The sequence below is a fragment of the Populus alba genome, chromosome 18, assembly GCF_005239225.2.
Source record: "Populus alba chromosome 18, ASM523922v2, whole genome shotgun sequence".
Classification (NCBI taxonomy): Eukaryota; Viridiplantae; Streptophyta; class Magnoliopsida; order Malpighiales; family Salicaceae; genus Populus; species Populus alba.
The window spans coordinates 14,017,121-14,022,518 of record NC_133301.1 but is presented as its reverse complement, the minus strand read 5'-3'; the positions used below and the strand labels follow the sequence as shown (position 1 = coordinate 14,022,518).

The 5,398-nt window shown below is 32.0% G+C and overlaps 1 non-coding gene across 1 annotated transcript; it reads left to right on the top strand.

Moving 5' to 3' along the window:
* Window positions 1-4,719: 4,719 nt before the first annotated feature.
* TRNAA-UGC (transfer RNA alanine (anticodon UGC)) lies at window positions 4,720-4,792 on the top strand. Its single transcript has one exon. It is a non-coding gene; the product is annotated as a tRNA-Ala (tRNA).
* Window positions 4,793-5,398: the final 606 nt, after the last annotated feature.

Genomic DNA, 5,398 nt, shown 5'->3' with positions numbered 1-5,398 from the left:
CGATAAGAGTAGCCAATTTCATAAGCATTTTGCACCTTTTCTTCTCGTAAAACACAAGTCACGGGCAAGCAGAAAAGAATCCCTTTTTGAAACAAATGTAGAAATTAATTCGAATAATGCAGCCAGTCTCCTCTCTCTGTGTGCGTGTGCGGGTTGCGAGGCGCTAACCTGAAATCCCTGAACATTTCATGGGTCAATTAGTTTTATTTTATAACATAGATTATGAAAGAAGAACATTCAACTGTTGAAACGGTCCATAGACTTATATTTAATAATCTCAAACGTTGTTAACATCTTAGCCACTATAGAAATATGCTAGCTCCTAGCTAGAACTTTCAATACCTAATTAAATTATTATATTATATGATAAGTACTCCATGTATAGGTTCTTTTTGCCCCCCTTTTAATTAATTATGCAAGGAAGAGAGATCATCCCCTCATGACCAAGCAACTAACAACAAAAATGTTCCCATGTCTTTCCCATTTAGGGCAGGCAATTAATAATCATACACAAATTAATAAGATCAATTACAATAATCCAAACAAAAACACATCTTCCCTATGTGCTTTGTTTTTGCTCTGTGTGCCGCTTGATGATAAAATAACACCAGCAGAAAAAAACAAGCAATAATATTGAGTGTCACTTTGCCCCATGGAAACCCGAAACATGCTCACCGCCAGACTCCATTGTCACAGGAAGGTTGAACAAGAGTGAACAGAAACCATGCCGGCTTCACGTGGCTATCTCCCTCACTGCTGGTAAGCTAGACACAAAATGGTCAGGTCTGGACCGGAGAACCCGCACGGGGCGGTCCTTGGTGCCGCCCACATTCGAACAAGGTGAACATGATCTATGCCACTCAGCCCTCATTGGTTAGCCCACGTGTTCAATGGTCTCGGGTTACTGAATACAATGTCTCTGGTCAAATTGTACGGAGTTTGAAGAACTCGTGGCGAAGAACTAGAAATATATATCTACCACTCACTCTGTGCGGGATCTGGTGGTTCTTCTTGTGTCTTGCCGTTTTCAGTGGTTAATAATATCGTGTATAGGTGTGGGAAGAGCTAGTGAATAGGGTTTTAAGGTCCTTTTCTCACCTATGAGAGCTTTCTTCGAGGGGAAAATAGGGTTTTAAGGTCCTTTTCTCACCTACGAGAGAGCTTTCTTCGAGGGGCAAATAGGGTTTTAAGGTCCATTTCTCACCTACGATGGTTTTCTTCAAGGAAAAATGTTATACAGAATAGCTAAATTATTAATATAATTTTTTTTAAAATACAAATAGTTTATTTATATACATTTCAATAGTGAAAATTCATTTTAAAAATTAATTTGTATTTTAATATACTTGCTATATAATTATTTTAATAATTTGATATAACTTGGTTAATTTAATGAATTTAAAACAACTCAAATAATTCTTAATTAATCTAATATTATTGAAAAAATTAAAAAAAAATTAATTAAAAAAACATAAAAAATAACTCAAGTTAATTTTGATGTTCTCGCTAAATTTATGATAGGGTTTATAAGATTAGAATAATCTTATAAAAGTAAAAAAATGTAAATTTTTGAGGTGGTTGAAAATAAATTAATGGAGCCTAAATTATTCGATATTTATAAAGTGGGAATTCCTTGAAACATAAGCAGCAAGGGTATAAGATTTTACCTAAAGGTCCTAATATTCAAATACCCAGCTAACTTTCATTTAAAAGTGTTTGAAAGAGAAGAGTTTTGGTATTGTAGTTTTTAAAATATATTAAAATATATATTTTTTAAAAAATTATTTTTAACATCAATATATAAAAAAAAAAATCTAAAAAAATAAAAAAATTAATTTAAAATAAAAAAATTCAACTTTTATTAAAATATAATTGAAACACCACTTCCTCAAAAGAAAAATTTAGTCGGTGGTAGTCGTGACTTTACCATCTCGCTGTTGGGTTGGGTTTCTATCCTTGAGTTGAGGTTTGGTTAAAGTTTTGGACCTTCTCTTCAATTCAGTCACATGAATGTGCCACGTGTTAAAGATATTTACAGCACGCGTAAGAAAATTGCAATAATTTTTTTTTAAAACGGATAAAAAATAGAAAATAAAATTGAATATTAAAGAAATAATATTAAAATTATAGGAAAAAAATTTTGGCTTTGCAAAATTGAAAATCATAAAAATATTAATCAAATTAAAATTATTGGGTGAAGTATTATATATTACCTTTCCTCCTATTGAAAAAAAAAAGATTTGGTTTTGAAGTTATAAATTAAATTAAAATAGGATAATCCTTTCTTCCTCTAATTGGAAATTAATAAAGGTCGGGTTCTTTAAAATGAGAAACTAAATTAACTAATATTAATTAAATAATTTAATACTGAAGAAATCACACCCTTTATTCCTATAATTTTAGTTAAATCTCTCTAACATTCAATTTTCTCTCTTCTCTCTTACTATAATTTTTTAATCTTCACGTGTGATCATTTCCTTCTCTCTCAATTATACACAAATTTGTGGCACTGTCAATATTCAATATATATTAAAGCTGGAAGAAAGGAAAAGAACATCAACGTTACATATAGAACGTAGAAAGGCAGAATCAATGAGAGAATTAGCTTAGGGATCAGAAAATCCATGGAAAAAAAAAAAAAAAACAGAAAAAACGCAAGAACAATATGTGGCATCAACTCTTGGCATAGAGATCCAAAAACTAGCCAGAGCAGAGGGAACATGATCTAGTCAGGGCTTGACCTAATTTGCATGGTGTGGGGCTCTCTCCATTTTGTGAGTGACAGAAGGTTTGCCAGCTTGCCAAGTTGATCTCCTCATTGAATGTGCAATTTAACACCTGACTACGATCTCCGGTGTTGTTTCCAACCATCCAGATCAGCATGGCGACAAACCGATGGCTTATTTTAAGCCATTAACACCCTGCAGGCTAGTAAGAATTTGATTTCTACAGGAGCAAAATATGGTGAAAATGGTGAAACATATCGACATGGATGGTCACTTCGAACTCAATCACTTTCATGTACATGGTGATATACTCCATCCAAGCTCTTCTTTTCGACTGTATAATTGTGTGCTATTATGGCATGTTTGAACTTTCAAAGCATGTTAGAGGAATAGGTAGCGTTTGTCATTGTGTTAGTATTTGTTTTTTAAAGTATTTTTTATTAAAAACACATGAAAATAATACTTATTTATTTATTTTTGATATTGATACATTTAAACAATCCATAAACATTAAATAAAATTAATTTTAAGCAAAACAGTTATAAATTTTATAAAATACAGTTTCTACCGCAAAAATAAACACATTTTTAGTGAAACATCAAGTTTTAAATTGTTTTAGTTCTTGGCTCAAAGTTAAAAGGGAATGAGCCTTGTTGAGTTGAATGGTTTATTCAGTAAAGACTGATTTTTCATTGTTTATTTTTGTATTTAAAATCATGTTTGGATGTGTTTAAAATTATCAAATTAAAATAATTTTTAATGTTTTTTTGATAATTTTAATATATTTATAAAATAAAATTATTTTAATATATTTTCAAATAAAAATTATTTACAAAAAACACCATTAACTACAACACCTAACACACGCACAAAAAGTAATTCTTATTCTTTGCTTAGAATTTCTAGCACTTGTAATGAGATGTTATTTTAATTAGACTTCTCAAAAGGTTTACCTATGGTCCTTAATTTTTAATCAGACCTAGACTAGACTCTGAATAATAACTATGGCCACCTAACATGAGCCCCCCCCCCCCCCCCAAAATAAATAAATAAATAAAACCAAAAATATTCAGACACAAACAACAATGTAACCGATTTTTCATCCACTGTTGGACATGAGATCAGACCCTGTTTCGTTAATTTAAGCTAATGAAAAACAGTTTGGACCTGGCACTGTACTTTTTGCCCATAACCCTACAGGCCCATAAATTTATGATTGTGTCTATGTGTCTAGAAGCAAGAAATGAGCAAATCACTTGTGTCAGATACGGTCTCTATTCATCAATCCATCACTGAATGGTGCTACGTCTGTGCTGTTTGGTCCAAGTATTCACCACCGCCAGGCATTGCCTTCCGGCAGGGATGCTCAAGAGAAGAGCTTGCCTTCCTCTGAACTTTCCTGATCTCTCCTTCTAACCCTAGGTCGTAGCAGTCACCACCTGCAATGACTTTGATGAGGGCTCAGGTGACTCAAGGTGGGAGAGTTACCATAAATTTTAGACCCAAGTCTCCGTCGAAGAAAAAAAAGATTGAAATATGAATTTACATAATGTGTAGCTTCAATAATTTGCATTCTTATCTTGAATTACCTCAAACTTAGCCACAAAAACCCAGACTATCACTTGCTAAATGCCTTTGTCAAGCTGGTGCAGAATTGAAGTCTTATTTGCACGAATGCAGCATATGCATGGGCCATTAGAACCTTACAAAACAAGAATTTCCATATACGATGCTCTTGTAAATCCAAAACAAGAGCTGGTAGTATTATTGTTCATAGAATTTCCAGGTTTGTTCCACGTAGAATTCTGCAGGAAGCTATTATAAATTCGAGATATGATGCTCTTAGCAAGAGCTGGAACTCTCAGTACTTGGCTTTTATTTGTATTGTAGTGTTTTTATTACAAACTTTGTGAGCAATTTGCTTAAGCAATAAGCACAGGCCTGAATAATTATATGTATTTTAATAACTAAAATAAGGCAATCTTTACAAAATGGGGATGTAGCTCAAATGGTAGAGCGCTCGCTTTGCATGCGAGAGGTACAGGGTTCGATCCCCTGCATCTCCATTAGTTTTTAACATTTTAATTATGCATTTCTTTTTTTCATTTCCTTTCCTTTTTGAACTTTTTATAATTGATACGGAGAAAATAGTGAGATATATCATTTGAGATTACAAGGTAGTTAGTGGAGAAATAGAGTAACTGATAGTATTTTATTAGTTATTTTTTGTGTTTATTTTAAAGAAAAAATAGATATAGAGAAAAAAATTTAGGTAAAAATATTCTTATTGTTTTTGATAAATCATAAATCATAAATTTTATATTATTTTTTAATATTTATTTTTATTTTAATATAAATTTAAAATATAACCAATAATATATCACTAATCATTCTCAATTACGAGTGTGATGGCTAGCAACCAGCATATAATTTTCAATGCAAATTAAATCTTTTCATGTCCAATCCAATATTATCTATCAAATGCATTGTGAATTATTCCAGCGTTGAAAATTTGTACGGCCAAAAAACTACGAGAAATTCAACATAGACCCACAAGTTCAAATAATTAAAAAAGACAGGAACTAATTGCATTACATATTTGTCAAGTGGCTTTCCACGTGGCAAAGGAAAGCCGAATCCAAACAAAGAAATCATCACTCTCGTGGGACCGG